Source organism: Staurois parvus, unplaced genomic scaffold (assembly GCF_062004578.1).
Source record: "Staurois parvus isolate SC_StPar_1 unplaced genomic scaffold, SC_StPar_1.0 ptg000173l, whole genome shotgun sequence".
Taxonomy (NCBI): Eukaryota; Metazoa; Chordata; class Amphibia; order Anura; family Ranidae; genus Staurois; species Staurois parvus.
In genome coordinates this window covers 6,267,541-6,288,107 of record NW_028317969.1, presented here as the reverse complement: position 1 = coordinate 6,288,107, position 20,567 = coordinate 6,267,541, and the positions used below count along the sequence as shown (strand labels likewise).

Genomic DNA, 20,567 nt, shown 5'->3' with positions numbered 1-20,567 from the left:
TTACCTCAGCATAAAGCATGGGTATTATGTTGTAATTGGTAAGAGGGCTTTGTGACAGACCTGACCAGAGCAGGGGCTTTTGGAAGGGACTGCAGGATAGCCTCTTGCCCACTGACCATGGGCCCTGGCATTTGAGAGGGCTCTATTCTTTGAGAGGTGTGTGCCTGAGGGACTTTTGGAGCAGTTTTACTTGAGATTCAGGTCCATGTCTCCCGTAAACACACAAACTGAGAACTGGGGACCTGGATACAGATTTGGGGCCTCTGTGTTTAGTTGAGTATCGACAGTCCAAACCAGCATTGAGTGCTTCGACCCCCTCCTGGACTCAGATCAGATGTTAATATAATCAGCTCAAAACAACCTGATGCTGAGGTCTCCTGCTGTAATCTGTTTATTAAGGTGTTATGTGCTTACTGTTGTGTCTTTCTCCCATTGGTAATTGAGTTACCTATTGTTTCTGGCTGTTGGCTACTCCTCCAGGAGGTTCCTACGTGATGGGATTAGTCTTGTGTCAACTTTGCCTCATTACCTAATCATTGTGAGTGGTTTATCCTAATGTGTAATATTTGTTCATGTGGGGACTGCCCCTATTTCTGAAATGTATAAAAACTTGTATTTCTTTTCAATAAAGCAGTTCCTGGTGTCATCTAAATTAGTGTCATCTAGTTCCTGGGTGATATGCTCAGCTACTGTATAATACCTTGTACAGTGAAGGAAATGCATATTTGATCCCCTGCTGATTTTGAATGTTTGCCCACTCACAAATAAATGATACGTCTAAAATCGAATGGTAGGTGAATGGTAACATAGAGACAGAATAGCACCAAAAAATCCAAAAGAAATCCATGTCTAACAAATTATGTACTGATTTGCATGTTCATGAGGGAAATAAGTATTTGATCCCTTCACAAAACACAACTTAGTACTTGGTGGCAAATCCCTTGTTGGCAATCACAGAGGTCAGATGTTTCCTGTAGTTGGCCACCAGGTTTGCACACATCTCAGGAGGGATTTTGGCCCACTTCTCTTGGCAGATCCTCTCCAAGTCATTTAGGTTTGGTGGCTGATGTTTGGCAACTCGAACTTTCAAGTGGATTAATGTCTGGAGACTGGATAGGCCACTCCAGGACCTTAATGTGCTTCTTCTTTAGCCACTCCTTTGTTGCCTTGGCTGTGTGTTTTGGGCCATTTGGGATGGAACACCCATCCACGACCCATTTTCAATGCCCTGGCTGAGTGAAGAAGGTTCTCCCTCAAGATTTGATGGTACATTGCCCCGTCCATCGTCCCTTTGATGCGGTGCAGTTGTCCTGTTCCCTTAGTAGAAAATCACTCCCAAAGCAGAACGGTTCCAGCACCATGTTTGACAGTTGGGATGGTGTTCTTGGGGTCATAGGCAGCATTCCTCCTCCTCCAAATATAGCAAGTTGATTTGATGCCAAAGAGCTTGATTTTGGTCTCATCTGACCACAACACTTTCAACCAGTCCTCCTCTGTGTCATTCAGATGTTCAGTGGCAAACTTCAGATGGGCCTGGACGTATGCTTTCTTGAGCAGAGGGACCTTGCAGGCACTGCAGGATTTCAATCCTTGTCAGTGTAGTGTGTTACCAATTGTTTTCTTGCTGACTGTGGTCCCAGCTGCCTGGAGATCATTAACAAGATCCTCATGTGTAGTTCTGGGATGATTCCTCACTGTTCTCATGATCATTGACACTCCACGAGGTGAGATCTTGTATGGTGCCAGACCTAGGGAGACTGACAGTTGTTTTGTGTTTCTTCCATTTGCGAACAATTGCACCAACTGTCACCTTCTCACCAAGCTGCTGGGCGATAGTTTGGTAGTCCAGTCCAGCCTTGTGTAGGTCTACAATCTTGTCCCTGACATCCTTGGACAGCTCTTTGGTCTTTGCCATGGTGGAGAGTTTGGAATCTGATTGTTTGATTTCTCCTGTGGACAGGTGTCTTTTATACAGGTAACAAAATGAGATTAGCAACACTCCCTTTAAGAGACTGCTTCTAATCTCAGCTTGTTACCTGTAATAAACACCTGGTAGCCAGACCAGAAATCCTGCTGATTAATAGGGGATCAAATACTTATTTCCCTCATGAACACGCAAATCAGTGCATAATTTGTTAGAATAGCAACAAAAAATTCAAGAAATGCAGGTCTGTCTCTCAGTGTTACAATACACCTACCATTCGATTTTTAGACTGATCATTTCTTTGTGAGTGGGCAAACATTAAAAATCAGCAGGGGAGCAAATACTTATTTCCTTCACTGTACCCTTTTTCCAGTGGAGAAGAGTCAGCTCTCTGGCGGAGGCACCCAGGTGGGGTGCCAGGTGGTCCGTTACAGCTCCTATAGGTAAACGCTGTATGGTTATTTAGTGGTTAGTGATACCATCAAGAAGGAAGGTGTTTTTATGCAAGTGTCATAATATTTGATAAAATTGGAATATTAATTTTTATGAAAAAAGGTTTTGTGTACAAGAACAGTAAAACAAGGGAATACCTTAAAAATACCAACCTTATTTATGGCCTTAAAGTGGAAGAAAAGGCTAACTCTACATATTCCCACCTCCTCCTACCTATCCCACAAATTCCTGTATAAAATACTGTACATCTGCACCTTAGCTATCTTTTTTTATCTTCTCTGGTCAGGTCATGCAATCCCTGCAGCTCCAGCTCCCCTGTGTCAGTGATTATCTGCTGCAGTGGGGATGAGGAACCCCCACCAATGTCTGGTGCATGGTAGCCTATAGGTGAGGTCATGACTCCAGGAATTCACAGCTGTCAAGTGCTTCCTCATACAGGGGAGCTGTTCAACCACTTGACCAGACTGGAACAAATTTAAGAAAGGTAAGTACACATCTCTTTTATACAGGGTATGCAGGATCCATAGGGGGAGGGGAGAAAGAAGGTTTTTAAGAATTGTTAGTGTTAGACTTTGTAGGAAGATGCAGCTAAACTTGAAACTTGTATTGAACAGGATGCCAACGTTACAGACACCCTGGTGGGAGAGCACTGCTAGTGAAACAACTCACAGTTCAATGTAGTTAGATGTAGAGGAGGAAAGGTGCCGACAGTGTCTGCTGCAGAGGGTAAAGCACGGCCTGGGCAGGCCCAAGAGGGAGGCCCTTATCTAGGACGTGAGTCCCTAACCTGTCTCTCCTCAGCAAGAAGCTTTCCCCACCACTAGTTTCTTTTCCTAACCAGAGGGGTCTCTCACCCTGCATTAGCCACACACACCAAGGGCACCAAAACCCAGGTGCAGGGACTTGGATAGATCCTACTTACTCAAAATGGTAACAAAAGATCACCTGGAAGCAGCGTAGCCAAAGGGGACGCTTCTCCATTGACCCAGGAAACCGCAGAGAAACGTTGTTTCCCTTGGCCTTCCTCTTCAGGCTGGGGTGTCAATTGGCAGAGCACCACCTGCAATGGAGAAAACAAACTGCACTTATCTACAGCTTTACTACCACTTTAATGATCCTTAAAAATCCAGTAAATTCACCTTAAAGAACTAAAGTCAAAAGGTTTTTTTTGGAAATTGGATTGAGCAAGGGAGGCTTATAAACACAATTTTTTTTCCATTGCGGAGTTTTCATTTCACCTCCTGTCCCACAGACAAAATAGGAAGTGAGGAAATCCATGGTTGTCACCAGAACTAGTATCCCCTTTGGAAGATTTCCCCTCTATTACTGTTATGGGAACAACCCAAGATTTGGGATTTTGTTTCACTTTCATTGTGTGGTAATGGTAAAGTGAGACAAATAAAGAAAGTTGAATGGGGGCACAGATAGCAATAAAAACTACACAGGTGTTCTAATCTCCTACCATCTCTGATTTCATTGAGCTGAACAAGAGCAAGCCTATTCAAGCTCCAGCCTGGGTGTCAACAATGGCTTCCTCCACAGATACAGTGAAAGAGTGAATGTAACCACTTACTGACTCCACATCTAAGGACGGGTGAGCTGCAATATATAACTTTTTTGTTTTTGGGTTTAGATGCCCTTTAACTGCTTCAGCTCTGGCCCATTGCAGAAATACTGCTACAGGGCAACAGCTATGTGCAAAATCACATATATATATATACACGTAATTTTGCATTTCCAGGTAGAGGGCACACACACCACCATTTCCAGGCATGGTAAGAAATGGTGGCGCGCCGAAGAACTGTGAGTGAATAAAACAGTTCTCCTCCCTGTCAGCTCGTGAACACTGCTTTGCATGGCTGCACACAGCACAGCCATGCAAAGCAGTGTGCTTAACAGTGAAGCATAAACACAGCACATAATATAATACAGCACACAGTTAACCCTTTGATCGCCCCACATGTTCACCCCTTCCTGTCCAGTGCCATTAGTACAGTATCAGTGCTTTTTATTAGCTCTGATCACTGTATTGGCGTCACTGGGAATGTCAGCGACACCAAGTCAGTTCCCCCCAGTGTTGGAATGCCCGCCACAGTCCTGCTATAAGTCACTGATCACTGCCATTACTAGTAAAAAATGTAACTAAATAAAAACGCTATAAGTGTCACGTAAACCAATTCATTTACACATATTGGGATTTTTTTTTAATTTTTTTTTAGCAAAGACATGTAGCAGAATCAGGGGCGGACTGGCCATTTGGAAACTCGGGCATTGCCCAAGGGCCCGGGGTCAGTAGGGGGCCCCATGAGATGCCCCTGGTACCCTTTTCATAGGCTTTTTTTTGAGTTTTGGCAAGGACACAGGGGCCCCATGATCCCCTATTGCCCGGGGGGCCCCATGAGTTGTCAGTCTGCCCCTGAGCAGAATACATTTTGGCCTAAATTTATAAGGAAATTAGATTTTTTAATTTTTTTTTTTTTTTTTTTTTTTACAGGATATGTTTAATAGCAAAAAGTCAAAATATATATTATATATATTTTTTTTTTCCTCAAAATTGTTACTTTCTTTTTTTATAGCGCAAAAAATAAAAATGCACAGGCAATCAAATACCACCAAAAGAAAGCTCTGTTCGTAAGAAAAAAAAAAAAAAGGATGTAAATTTAATTTGGGTGAAGCATTGCATGACCACGTAATTGTCAGCTAAAGTAACGCAGCGCCGTAATGCAAAAAAAAAAAAAAAAAATGGTCTGGTCAGGAAGGGGGGGGGGGGGGGGGGTGAATCCTCTGGAGGGCAAGTGGTTAAGCATCCCCTTCTTACGCAATATAAGAAATATAAAAGTTGCTCAAATACAGAGCGATATCATTTACATTATAAAGGGGCATCTTGGCCCAGTCTCAGCTCTCCCTGATTACTTAGCTGCTGTTATTAATTTGCACAAAGCATTTTCGGTCTGCTTGCCGACATTTAACTGCTGTTATTCTTAATCTACAAATGATAAGCATATTGCCAAGACATATATTTGCCTTCCGTCATAGCTAAACATTCAAGTGTTGACATAACAATGATGTATTAGTCCATCAAGCCCTGAACTGCTAGCGGTTGAATATTCAAGTGGAAATATGATTAATGCCGAAATCTGCATTCAGAATGGTCCTCAATATCAATATTTCAGCTTAGGTAAACACAAGTAGGATTATTTATTAGTTTTTATTATGGATGGCTGTCGCAGTCTAAAATCTCCCCTGTCCATGCAGTGACCTTTTCTGTCCTTTAAGTCAATCATAAAAGTTATCTAAAAAAAAATGAAAAAAAAAGGAGAGGCAGTGACTATGTCATTAAAAAGAAAAACTAAATTAAGCTGCTATCAGGTATAAAAGTGCAGGTACAGTATATATAGTCATGGCACCATAGCACTAAGGTATTGTGAGAACCAGCATTGCAGAGATATTCCAGTATTCTTACTCGTCATATGCTGGTATGTCCCACCAATGCAGCCCTCTTCAGATAGGCAAATCTTATTGATGAATCAAAAGGTGTGCAAAAGCCTAGTGCATTAGCAAATATACACTATATTGCCGAAAATATTGGGCCAGCCCTCCAAATCATTGGATTCAGGTGTTCCAATCCCCTCCATGGCCACAGGTGTAGACAATCAAGCCTCTAGGCATGAAGACTGCTTCTACAAATGTGTGAAAGAATGGGTCGCTCTCAGGAGCTCAGTGTCTCCAAGCGTGGTCCCGTGATAGGTTGTCACCTGTGCAATAAGTCCATCCGTGACATTTCCTGGCTACTAAATATTCCACGGTCAACTGTTAGTAGGATTATAACAAAGTAAAAGCAACTGGGAACAACAGCAACTCAGCCACCAAGTGGTAGGCCACGTAACATGACAGAGCGGCGTCAGCGCATGCTGAAGCGCACAGTGCGCAGAAGTCACCAACTATCTACGGAGTCAATAACTAAAGACCTCCACACTTGGTGTGGCCTCCAGAGTAGCACAACAACAGTGTGTAGAGAGCTTCATGGAATGGGTTTCCATGGCCGAGCAGCTGCATCCAAGCCTTACATCACCAACTGCAATGCAAAGCGTCGGATGCAGTGGTGTAAAGGACGCCACCACTGGACTCTAGAGCAGGCCTGGCCTTTGTGCCCTTTTGTTTGGGTTTTTCCTTTGTCAATAAAAATGCAGGTATCTAAGCCTACTTGTGCATACCTACAGCCTGACCCATCTACACCAAAGTTACCACAAGGTTGAAAGTGCACAATTGTCTAAAAACACTTGAAATCAGTCATATTGAGGGGCATCCACATGCCTCCGGCAATTTTTTGTTTCATGAGTCCATGTAAAAATAAGATTGTAAAAGCCAGCAGATTGGGAATATCCAATTAATTTCAATGACGGATGGGATAGATTGAGCAGAATGTCAAAAGAAATACAGATTTAGGGTCATGAGCACTGCAGAATCGTTTATCGCTTTAACTAATATCCTGAACCAAAAATATCCTGAACCATTGGACTGCGGCCATAGTACAGGGGATGGCCAGAGACTGCGGCCATAGTACAGGGGATGGCCAGAGACTGCGGCCATAGTACAGGGGATGGCCAGAGACTGCGGCCATAGTACAGGGGATGGCCAGAGACTGCGGCCATAGTACAGGGGATGGCCAGAGACTGCGGCCATAGTACAGGGGATGGCCAGAGACTGCGGCCACACCTTAATGTATATTGAAATGACAAGCGCTTTAAAACAAGCATGGATCCTCTCACTTCCTCAAACTGGCTCCACCCATGCCCTATGTCACATTACTTCATCGGGGGACTCTACACATGCTCAGTTTGGTGTGTATTGCTAGAGGGTTTTTTTTTCTTGGGAAGGTGCATGTGATAAGCACAGGGCCAATCAGCAATGCCCAGACAGATCAGGGGATCTGCATCCTCCTAGAGCAAAATGAAAACTCCTACATGCTTTAACCTGTACTGGATGGACACTGATAGAAGTCACAAGACTCCTACATACTGCTGATGAGAAAAGGTATTTAGTAGTTTATATTTACTAAACTAATTGCATTTCCGTGTACTGTGGAAGACCAGATATAGTGAATGCAGGGTCCTGGGTTTAGTAACATTTTAAGCAATGTGTGTTGTGTGCAGAGAGTGAGTCCCTACTCTTTTCTAATGACACACGTATTGTATAAGACACATATGCATGCAACAAAATAGATTTGACGCTGCATTCCATGAAAATTGTGTTTCCGTACGTGGGAAAACTGCAGCACGTTTGGTATAGGGCACCTGCAGGTGATGGTGCTCATGCAATCCCACATCCACAATAGTGTGATCCTAGCCTAGAGAGAGAGAAAAAAAAAAAAAAAAAAAAAATTCTCCTTCATTTTTAGAATTCTCACTCTGTTATGTCTCATAGAAAACAACATTTCCTCTACTGTGCAAATAAAAAGTTTAAGATTTAAACATACTTTAAACCTAAAGCTTTATGGGAGGTATTTATTATGTGTAAGCTATGCTTGCCTCCTTTACTAGATTTGCTGCCCCAAAACCTCAGCTTTGTCTACTTTTAGCAATCCTTCCTAGCTTTTATAGACATAAGCATTCTTATGAGTAGGACTACTCACTCATACTCTGAGCTTGTTGGGTTAGTGGCTGCCTTCAGGCTTTCCAAAGGGCTGGCTCCCTCCCTGCTGCACAGGTGGTCCTCTCTCAGGGGACTTGTGAGGTTGCAAGATCCTCCTTTCAACTTCAGCCTGGAGGTAGGCCCTTTGCCACACACCCCCAGGCTCATGCATCCCAGCCTCTCACTCCATCTTCCACTCGAACTCTCTGCTGAGCAGTCTTGGTCATACTTAAGGGATCCTGACCAATCCCCAGGCAGGAGGAGGGTCAGGACAGCACTCAAGTATGCAGATCAGCCCCTCACCCCCACCCACTGCCTTCTAGACACTTTTCTTCTGCAGAGCCCTCAACACTGACCTAAGATAACGTGGCTGACACCCAGGCTACTCAGCCTATCTAAAAATAAAAAAAAAAAAATAGCTAACTCAATCCTAGCTAACAAGAAGGGCGCTAAACATCTTCAGCATAAAGAACAAGGAGTCCTGGAAGTAATAGTTTGGCCCCCACAGAGCCCTGATCTCATCATCATGGAGCCTGCCTTGGATTTCATGAAGACACAGAAGGATTTGAGGCAGCCTACATCCACAGATCTGTGGTTAGTTCTCCAAGACGTATGGAAAAACCTACCTGCTGCGTTCCTTCAAAAACCTTGTGCACAAGCACAGAAGAATTAATGCTGGTCTGAAGCCAAAGGGTGGCCACACCAAAAATTGATTCCATTTAGATTTTTCTTCTGCTCACTTTGCATTTTGTAAAATATTGATAAAAACAAAAATGTATTTTTGAAAGCATTCTTTAGAGCATTTCTTATCACCTGCCTAAAACATTTGCACAGTACTGTACCTCCTTCAAAATTGCAGTTGCATGGAATTTTTGTATAAAATAGCAAAAATGATTGCTGTAAAAAAAAAAAAAAAAAAAAAAAAAAAAAAAAAAAAATGAAAAGCTTGCCTATACAGCACAACAAAAAGGTCTTCAAGTTGATGTTTATTATAATTTACCAGAACAATTTAAAAATATAGATTGGACCAATAGCAGGATGATTAAATCCAAATTATCTACATTAACTCAGTGGATTATTTTTGGAATCTTTTTCGAGCAGTGAATGATTTCTGGGGATGATGATGCAGGCCGAGCTGACCAACAAAAGTCACGTTTCAGGCAGTAGTATTTTCTGTGTGCCGTAAGGTATCATCAAGCTTGGCATCTAGTTCTTTATCTTGATCTTCAGTTTTAAGTTTCTTTTCAGTAAGCTTTGCTGCAGACATTTCCCCATCTTGCATCCCAGTTTGACTTACGTAGTCTTGAGTTTTTGATATTTCTTCGCCCTCTTTATGTGTCATCATTTTATTTTCAGTGTCTACGTTCACCTCATCCTGCTGAGTACATCAGAAACAAAATGGATTTATTACAAAGGCAGAAGCCCAACTCTACTAGACGCCACTAAAATTTGCACAGTACTGCATGTTGTGTAAGACAAAGTTGGCCTATGGCCCAAGACAGCTAGAGAGTAGGAGCCAAGGGGACAGTTTGGGTGGCATTTTGAGACAAGGTTGGTGATGTAGCTCGGGACAGAGTTTGTATGATTGTTAGTATTTTGACATTTATTTTGGTTGGCGATTGGAAGCCAATAGAGGGATTGGCAGAGAAGGGTAGTTGACACTGAGGGATTGGTAAGGTGGACAATTGTGGCAGCAGCATTCATGATAGACTGAAGGGGGGATAGCCTGTGTAGAGATAGGCCAACGAGAAGGGAGTTGCAATAGTAACAGCAAGAGATAAATAAGTTGAATGAGTAGCTTGGTGGTTTCATTGATTAAAAAGGGAAATATTTTATAGATGGTACGGAAGTGACGACTACAAGTTCTGCACAGCGACTGGATTTGGGGCCAAAAGGAGAGGATTACACGTAAACCCTAGAATGAGGGGAGAGACTGATAGTTGTATTATTGGCCTTGATGGAAAAGATGAGGGCACAGGCAGGGGAAATATTAAGAGCTTGGTTTTGTCTGCATATGGCAGATGTGCCTTAGGCAGCACAAGAGGTTTTTAAGGTTCGAAGAAATTGAAGCTCATCTCCATCATGCATCTTAAAAAAAAAAAAAAAAAAAAAAAAACACAAACTTAATAAAACTTTGTTACCACTATTGTTTTTTTTTTCAAATGTGTTTATAAATTTCTTAATTCCAAGGTCTTCTGGCTGGCCCAATGATTATATGGGCCCTTCCTCCTGGACAGAACAACTCTATGTAAGGATGCTTGAGCACATCTCTGTCCACAAGAGCTGTAAGCCCAAGGTCGGCATGATGACCCTCCCCAAAAAGGTAGGGTTCATGCAGTGTTAACTTAGTCAACGAAAATATTTTTGTCATAGTCTGTCATCTGCAGGGTTTCCGAGACAAAACTAAACAAAAATATTAGAATTAAGTAAATTGACGAAAATCAATTCCAATTTTCACCAACAAAAATGTGAGGGAGGGATGTTTACCCACCCAGACTTCTGCTTTCTTCAGAGCTCTGCCTGTCTGTTAAAGCACCGGCCCCCTGACTATCGGCAAGCTGTAATGGCTGGGAGACGCAGGCTCCCTCCGTTTGCCTGCTGCCTGGAGATTGTACTGGAATTTAGTTGAATAAAATACAACTAAAACAATTCAGATGACTAAAATATGACTGAAACTAATATGGCATTTTAGTCAAAAGACTATGACTAAAACTAAATCAAAATAGGACATCAAAACGGGTGGGTCCATAATGGTCTGGGTTCACAGAAGTGGGTTGCATGGTGCTGGGCATCATTTAACAGAGCAGCAGGTCCATGTGGGGCAGCTGTTGAGAAGAGGCCAGTGTTGCAGCCAGAATTTACACATTTTATAAATATATATTTGTGTAATTTCTTTCACAACTATCAATCTTCCTTTTCATGATTTACCACGGTGCCTGAATGAATTACCAGACTTCTAATCCAAGCACCAGCAGTTGGTGCTAACCCCCCCCCCCCCCTCTTACCCCCATCCACATTCCCTGGACCAAAAAACATGCAGCATGGTAGTTCAGATTCATACTTGTTTAAGACCAGTTTTGTGGTTGTATAAGAGCTATCCCTTCAAAACTTGAAAATCTGGGCTGCTAGAAGCAATCAACCTAGTATACAAGGTTAAATAAGACCTAACAAAGTGGCCACATACCACAATATATGTGAAGCCATTCTATGGATGTCCTTGATACCTTATTGCTTAATTGGCATTTAATTTTTAGAGGGCTCCTTGAAGAGCTATGTGGGATTTTTAATTGGATTTAGGGGTTAAGGTTCGGGGGCTCCTTGAAGATCTACATGGGATTTTTAATTGGTTTTAGGGGTTAAGGTGTTGTCATTTTCATATTGCTGTACACACCAAGAAGGTCAGCATGAGTACCAGGCCAATAGCATTTTCAGAATGAAAGTACAGTATTGTCAGCCTTCATAGTTCTTCCATGCAGATTTCCTTTAAAGGAAAAAAGCTAAAGTTACACTTACGGTAACACTGTTTCCAGGAGTCTCAGGACAGCTCCTTGAGACCTTGGCTCCTCCCCACCTAAGGAAACACCTCCACCCAAAATAAAACACCTGTCACTCCCCTCTGACCTCAGTTCATGCTTAAGCACCTCCGGTCACCTGGGGAGACACAACATAAGACACCAAAAACAATTGAAAACCATACAACAGAGGGTGGGTAACCGGTGCTGTCCTGAAAGACTCCTGGAAAAGGCGTTACCGTAAGTGTAACTGCTTTTTTCCCCCCCTCTTCATCTTTCAGGACAGCACCTCGAGAGGATAAGCAAGCACTTACCCCTAGGGCGGGACCACTGCTTGCAGAATCCTACGTCCGACGGCTTGCTCCTGCACAGAGACCAGGTCGAGTCTGCAATGTCTGACAAAGGTGCTGTAACTGGACCAAGTCGCAGCTCTACAGATCTGCCCTGGGGAAGCACCTGCATGTGCCATGATGCTCTCTGGGACCTCCAGGCCCTCGGCCAGATACACCTGCCCAATTGCTAACCTTAACCACACAGCTAACGTGCATCTGGAAGCTGCACCAGAGCATCCACTGCTCATGCCCCATCCCACTGATTTAGTGAAAAAAAAAAAAAAAAAAAAAAAACACTGGGACCTTGGTGTTTTGGCCCGACGCAAAAGGTCTATGGCTGGAGACCCTCACTTACGATGGCTTGGTAGACCTCCCCATTGAGTACCCATTCTGATTCTCTCAGCTGCCTCCTGCTGATAAAAGTCGGCTACCTGATTTAAATCCCCCTTCAGGTTGATGGCAGATAAGGAGGCTAGATTTGTCTCTGCCCAAGAGAGCAACACCACAGTCAGGACCCATAGGGACCTGCTTCGAGTCGCTCCCGGCCTGTTCACGTAGGCTACCACGGTCGAATTGTCCAAGAGGATGCGAACGTGTCGGCCCTGAATCAAATCCCGGAAGGAAAGAAGGGCCCACCAAACAGCCCTGAGTTCCTTCCAGTTTGAGGACTTCCTCCTCTCTTCCCGGGACCAAGAGCCCTGCACCACAAACTCCCCCAGGTGTGCTCCCCACCTCTGAGCACTCGCGTCCGTCGTGATTTCCCTGGCAACCGGGAAGTTCCAAAGCAACTCCTGGCTGCTTTCCTCCACCACCAGAGGGACCTTTTCACCCTGGAGGGTATCCGCACCCAGGAGTCTAAAAGATGTCTGCTGTCGATCCCAGATGCTCAAAATGAACAACTGGAGGGGCCATAGGTGTAACCCTGCCCATTGTGTCGCCAGAATGAACGAGGTTAAAAAAAGACTCAGAATTGACATGGCCATCCTCAAAGATACCCCCTGGCTCTCTAGCAACCGTCCGATTCCCCTGTTTAGCTTCAGGAGTTTCTCTAGCGTCAGAAAAGTTTTGACGGATGGAATCTAGTGTGTAGCCCATATATACCATCCTCTGGGCTGGAATTAAACTGGACTTCGCCAGGTTTATCAGCCAGCCCAGACTCTCCAAATGCTTTTCACCACGGCTATGTCCTGCGACAACTGTTCTTCCGACTTTGCGAACAACAGGTCATCCAGGTAGGCCACTATTGAAACCCCCTTCAACCGAAGTGGCACCAGAGCCTCGGACATAACCTTCGCGAACATTCTTGGAGAAGAGGAAAGCCCAAAAGGCAAGGCCCGAAATTGCAGGTGACACGTCCCCCCCCCCCAGACCCTGTACTGCTAACCTGAGAAATTTTTGGCAGGTTTCCACAATGGGAATGTGCAGATATGCATCCTTTAGGTATATCGAGGTTAGAAACAAGTAAGAAGGGACCTGACCGTGAAAATTGAATCCATCCAGAACCTCTTGTACCTGATAGCCTTGTTTATAGGCTTCAGGTTTAGAATTAGCCTGCAAGCTCCTGAGGGCTTTCAGATGACAAGATGGAAAAAAAAAAAAAAAAAAAAATCCCCAGGGCTTTTTCTGTACCTCTGGCCTAAGGACCTGCATCTTCTTTTGGGAACGAAACTTCCCCCCCCCCCCCCAGAGGAAATGCCTTCTTCCTATCCGCCATGCGATCAAGCACAGTCTCTAGCCCTGGGCCAAACAGGAAATCCCCTGTGGGAGCACACCGCCGTAGCAAGCGCTGCCCCTCGTGTCTTCTTAGGCTGCAGCCGAAAGCCATGGGAGAAGCCCCGCCTCTTCCGCCGGAAATAACGTCTCCAGTCATCCGGCCCTGCGCCAATGCCGGCACAGCAGGATTCCTCCCACTGTCCCCAGACACGAGGACGGCCACCTCACCAACACCCCCTCCGGTGGGGGCCGGGGCGCAGCCTGACAGGTAAGTGCAGCCCCCAGTCTCCTACGGAGGAGGCCGCCATGTCACCACGCTCCCGTGGGGGATAGAAGCCGGCTTTCTGGCCCTTATCCCCACCTCTGCACCTCTCTCCTTCTCCACCAGGCCTCCCGGTCCCCTGACCGCACCTGGACAGGCCTCCAAGCATGTCTCCCCACCAGAGACCAAAAACTGAGGTCGGAGGGGAGTGACAGGTGTTTTATTTTGGGTGGAGATGTTCCCTCAGGTTGGGAGGAGCCAAGGTCTCTCAAGGTGCTGTCCTGAAAGACAAAGAGGGGAAAAAATTATAGTAAACTAGGGGTGAGGTATGATCTCATATGTTCACTTCGAGGACCCTTTGCAAAATGGGGCTGACTCGCCTCTTATGATCAGTGGTCAAAAGGATTCGTCTTAGATACTTACAGCAACGGAGGCTTTGAACTTTTGCAACTGAACCAGCATTTGATCACAGATGACCATGTTCTCTAGCAGTACTTGTTGTCTGGCCATGATATTACTCAGTGTTCTCTTCTGGTCATCTTCCTCCTAGAAGGAGCAGGATAGTAAAAATTTGCTTATACATATCAAACAATTTATTTTAAGCACAGGCTCATTTAAAATACGATTCCCCTGTACACCATTTACAAAAAAAAAAATATATATATATATATATATATATATATATATATATATATATATATATATATATATATATATATATATATATATATATATATATATATATATATATATATATATATATATATATAACTAAAAAAGGATTTAACTATAACCATAGCAGACCACAGAACTGCTATGGGTCTCAGGGCTGTCTGGATACAGGATTTAGTCATGTAGCAATGGCATTTGGCAAATATAGTTGGATAAACTAAGTGTAACCTTAGTGCTTAAGCAGAAGCCCCAAGTCATTCTCTTGGCAGCTCAACTCCCCAGTAACAACCCTACTATACGTTCTTATCAATGAATCAGAAGCTCTGCTCCCCCTTCCCAGCAGTGATCCAGAAGCTTACCTTAACTTGCTCCCCCTCTTAGCATGACTCAAAAGCTCATTTTTTTACTTGTTCCCCCTCCCACTAGTAACTTGGTAGCCTTCTACTCTAATTTAAACAGAGAGCAGATGCACCAGTAGAGGGGGAGTAGGGTGAGCTGAACAGCTGAAAGCGAATTTAAAGAATTCAGTGCTTCTGTTAGGAAATTTGAGAATTAATTGCTCTGATAAATTTTGAGTTACCTACCAACCTAATGTCTTTCAGCATGAATGCTTAAATGCATGATCCACAAGGAGCAGCAACAAAAATGGAACTTCAACCAAAAATTAAAGTTTCTCTCGTGGTCTTCCACCCCCAGCCTATAATGAAATGACCCTTTTTTTTGCTCCTTTCTAGGCAAAGATTATGTCTTTTTGGGCTGGCAGCATCCTTAATGGAATCTGAGAAGGAACAGTAAAGAAAAAAAGTAAATAAAAAAAAATACATGCTGCCAGAAATGTTCCTGTGGTCTTCGAGCTAAACATACCAGCTCATACTTGACATATCTGTTAAAGCTTTTTGAGGACGATTGTTCTGTATACAATTTTTGCTGGGTTTTTATGCTCTACTAGCCAAGTCTCCTGATATGTGTTTGATTGTCTGGATCAACAAGTGATACGCTGGGAAAAAATAGCCTGGAAGAAAAAAAAAAAAAAAAAAAAAAAAAAAAAAAAAAAAAAAAAAGAACTAATACAGCAACCACGTTTAAAAGGAATAGCAAAGTTCAAAATAATACATTATATTGCCAAAAGTATTGGGACGTCTGCCTTTACAGCTATAACAGCTTCAACTCTTCTGGGAAGGCTGTCCACAAGGTTTAGGAGGGTGTCTATGGGAAGGTTTGACCATTCTTCCAGAAGTGCATCTGTGAGATGAGGCATTGATGTTGGACGAGAAAGTCTGGCTCACAGTCTCCACTCCAATTCATCCTAAACATATTCTATTGGGTTGAGGTCAGAACTCTGTGCAGGCCAGTCAAGTTCCTCCACCTCAAACTCACTCATCCATGTCTTTATGGACCTTGCTTTGTGCCCTGGTGTGCAGTCATATTGGAACAGGAAGGGGCCAAGCCCAAACTCTTGCCACAAAGTTGGGAGCATTAAATTAAAGGTCTTGGGATGCTGACGCCTCAAGAGCTCCCTTCACTAGAACCAAGGGGCCAAGCCCAACCCCTAAAAAAACCATAATACCCCCCTCCAAACTACACACTTGGCACAATGCAGTCAGGCAAGTACAGTTCTCCTGGCAACCATCAAACCCAGACAAGTCTATCAGATTGCCAGACACAGAAGCATTATTTATCACTCCAGAGAACACGTCTCCACTGCTCTAGAGTCCAGTGGCAGCGTGCTTTAAACCACTTAAATCCGACACTTTGCATTGCACTTGGTGATGTAAGGTTTGGATGCAGCTGCTCGGCCATGGAAACCCATTCCATGAAGCTCGCTACACACTGTTGTGCTAATCTGAAGGTCACATGAAGTTTGGAGGTCTTTAGCTATTGACTCTGCAGTCAGCAACTTCTGCATACAGAGCTTTAGCATGCGCTGACCTCGCTCTGTCATTTTACATGGTCTACCACTTTGTGACAGAGTTGCTGTTCCCACTTTGTTAGAATACCACAAACATTTGGCCGTGGAATATTTAGTAGCCAGGAAATGTCATGGATGGACTTATTGCACAGGTGACAACCTATCACGGTAGCACGCTTGAATTCACTGAGCTCTGAGTCTGCATGCCTAGGTGCTTTATTTTATACACCTGTGGCCATGGCGGTGATTGGAACACCTGAATCACATGATTTGGAGGGGTGCCCCAATACTTCTGGCAATATAGTGTATATTGGTTTTGGGTTTAGATACACTTTCAAGTCATCTATGACTGGTCCAGCCACAGGATGTATGCGTATTAGTGCTAGAGTGTTTCACTTTTTTGAACAGCATGCAGTTTATCTTAATCCCTTTTCTACCAGTTTATAAATTGCAGCAGCTCCTGCAGGCCCCCCTAGCACCGGCACTGGAACTACTAACTGTCCAGGACCGCTGAGATCCAGCAATAAGCCAAGTGGCTCCTGTGTTTCTGATCAGAGGGGTACTTCCATAGAAGTGTTTTATGGAAAGAAAAAGTAAGCAACACTTCTGGAATGGATGTGTTGTCAGCATAGCTTCTCCATATAGCAGTAGATCATTGCTATAGTGATCTGTTGCTGGAGGAATGCCGCCAACAATAGAAGCATTTTTATGCTGCATGGAGGGTCTGGATATGGCATCCACTGAGCATATCCAGGCCTCCCATAAAAAAAAAAAAAAAAAAAAAAAAAAAAAAAAATAATATATATATATAGTACTGTATATCCTAAAATAAATAAATTCCCTCCCAAGATCAATCTCCAGGTGACAAAAATGACGTTGGATGATCTGGTAGACATTTGCATTCACTGTGCAAGCATCTAATGTTCACACTAGGACATGTAATGTCATTTGACTTCGCAATCAGAAACCTGTGAAAAGTCGCTGTCTTACTAGTTTTTGCCCAATCAACCCAACTTGATCTGATCTCAAAGTTGTGCTGACATTTTATGCAAAGTTCTCATGAATGAAACTCAAATTACTTTGGAGATTTACAATTTTAATCAGCAGACTGTGGGGTAAATATATTGAGGTGTGCAAATTAATGCTGTATCACCCTCCTAGTTGGCAAAAGTTTCAAATGTTAGTCAGAGGCTGAAGTAGCAGCCTGGTGCAACAGTCAGAGGGGTCACATTGCGGTCAGGGTTGAGAGGCTCTGCAGATCAGCTCTTTGGGACTACCCCCTGCACTAGAACTTTGGAGAAAGTTCTAGAAGCAGTGGGTGGATGTTCTAGAAGCAGTGGGTGGATGTGAGGAGTAGCTGATTTGCACTCTCAAGGGATCCTGGTCAATCCCCAGAACAGCCCTTAACCACTTCAAGTCCAAACACTTTTACCTGTCCAGGGCAATTTTCAGCTTTCGGCGCTATCACACTTTGAATGACAATTGCGCGGTCATGCAACACTGTACCCAAATGAATTTGGCATTTTTTTGAGACAGAGAACTATTTTGGTGGTATGTACTCGCCACTGAGATTTTTATTTTTTTGCTATATATTGCTACAAAAAGTTCAGAAAAAAAAGTTTCTTATACAATTTTGCAAATAATCTCTTCATAAATCTTGAAGAAAATGTATTCAGTTATCTATTTAGTAAAAAAAAAAAAAAAAAATTAATTTATAACCAAAAATAATTTTTTACATTTCTCTTTTAGAATTTATGGGTTTTTTTTTTTTTAGATACCAATCACCCTAGTGACAATGTACTACTTGTGGGGGGGTGATTTTTTTAAAAAAAATTTTAACACACAGATTGCTTTTACACCCATTAAGGCTGTAAAAGCAATCATTTCTTCTTATCTTGCAGTCATTGAGAAATACTGTGTGAGCTGTGATTGGTCACAGCTTGTCACATGGTACAAGTCTAATTGGCCAATCAGTGATCACATGATCAGGACCTCCCACAGAGGTCCCAAACAACGATCAGTGTTCCACTATGTCCTCAGGACACAGCGGGCACCGGATTGCGGTGCTACGCGCTCCCAGGGAGCACGCACAAGCAGGGAGGGACATTTATGAAACGGCCACCCACCCTGCTCCCGTCCAGCCGTGATATATATATATATATATATATATATATATATATATATATATATATATATATATATATGGGCCGGACGGGAATCTGCTCATTAGCATGGAGTGTTTGTGTGGAAGATGGAGAAGTGAGGCTAGAGAGTAGGAGCCTGGGAAGGAGCCCAGATGGAGAGGGGCTCACCTAGAGGATCAGGACTTCACTGGCCCCAACAGTGAGGACAACCTATGCAGCAGGAAAGTGGCCTTTCATAAGGCCTGGTAGCAATCACCAACCCACCAGCAGCACAGTGAGCAAGTAGACTTGCACCCCCTGGGCCAGCGAGGGGAAGGAGCACTTCAGTGGGAAACTGGATTAGCTTACTACTCAGGACTCTTCTCTTAAAAAAAAAGGGACTGGATCCCCTGCAAAGGGATTCACCCAGAACAGCTGAAATAGGAGAATCTGTGGTCTGGGGTGGTACTACAGGACATGCTGGTTAGCTCTCCAGAATATAATCATTTTTGCTGTAAAGACTTGCCAGGAAAGCTGTCCTCTGTTGCCATTACCCTTGGGCATCCCGTACACCCCTTGCCCCAACCAAGTTAAACATTCCCGTAATAAAATAAGCTCACGGACTGGTCACTGTCTGCTGGATGCAAGTCAGTGTGAAAAATGCGTATTGCCTGGCAGTGCAGGACTATGCATTCTAATGATTCACTATGCCAACCCGAAAAAAAAAAAAAAAAAAAAAAAAAAAAAAAGGGAAGGAGGAAGAAGAATTACCACCAGTTCCTAGATAACGAAACTGGAGGTAATTATGACCAACTCTGAGTTGTTGTATAGAGACAGGCAGAGTATCTGTCTCTGTACACTATATGTCAGAGCAACATGTTTGCTATAGCTACCTCCTCCCCACGTCACTGGTTGTGAAGGAGGCCGTTGGCTGTGAAGCAGTCAATGATGCCGACAGTGGGAAGAGCCTGATTGGGAAGCTGAGACCATTAGAGAGTCTGCTTTCTCCTTGTGATTAACAGCAGGCAGGGAGTGGATTTTATAGGCAATATAGGCCACTGTCAATCAGAAGGGAAGCAACCTAGTGGGGAACTAAAATGTTAGTAAAACCCCATCTGGTTTCGCCCACATAGCTTTAAAACTCCTTTGCAGCTGCCATCAGATGATGTATTGGTAGAGGATGGAGGAAGCTCAGCTGCACTGTGGACGAAGTGTTCATATGAACACTCCAGTCACACTGTGCCTCTACCTGTAGGCAGGATGAACTGTGTATAGTTCTAAGCCTGCGGCATGCCCAGGCTGGTGGAAAGGGTTAAGTATTGCTATCTCAGTTCCTGGGCTTCTGGTTCTAGCCATCCCACCTTTGCGATAAAAAACAGGAAAGGCCGAAGTCCGCAGGCCGTCAGGTTTCTAAGTTCTGGTGTATACCTGTGAATGGAATCGTTGGTGCTGCTGAAGGCACCAGGGTGTGTTTGGAAGACATCCAGCCATGGACAATGCCACAATGGACTCTCGTGTCACCGAGGTATGCCTGGGCCACTACACTCTTAGTTTCGGTTAGAGGAAAGATGGTGTTCACGTTGAACAATTCTGCAATGGTTCTTCTACATTAACTGTTATGAGTGTGGTCTGAAGCTTTTTAAAAAAAAAAAAAAAAAAAAAAAAAAAAAAAAAAAAAGGGATGCATGTTGGTTCTGGCTTATCCAACCAGGGTCTGTAAAGCACAAAGGGGTATGAAGTAACACGATTACCAAAGGGTTATTCAGCAAGATAAGGAAGAGTGTAGTTGCAAAGGGTAACCAAGTACAAGTTCAGGATACCAAGTCATGCTACCTGGTAATGCAACAGGTCCTCCAGTATCAAGGATGTCATAGTCTGGCTCAGGGGCGGACTGACCATTTGGAAACTCTGGCACTGCCCGAGGGCCCAGGGTCAGTAGGGGACCCCCATAAGATGCCCCGGTACCTTTTTCATAGGCTTTTTGAGTTTGGGCAAGGACACAGGGGCCCCATGAGTTGTCAGTCCACCTCTGGTCT

At 43.7% G+C, this 20,567-nt stretch overlaps 1 long non-coding RNA gene across 1 annotated transcript; it reads right to left on the bottom strand.

Annotated features, from left to right (window-relative positions):
* Positions 1–8,976: 8,976 nt before the first annotated feature.
* Positions 8,977–14,355, bottom strand: LOC149462564 (uncharacterized). Its single transcript, XR_016312650.1, has 2 exons — positions 14,251–14,355; positions 8,977–9,386 (listed from the first exon to the last, which is right to left on the bottom strand). It is a non-coding gene; the product is annotated as an uncharacterized LOC149462564 (long non-coding RNA).
* Between the last annotated feature and the right edge of the window lie 6,212 nt (positions 14,356–20,567).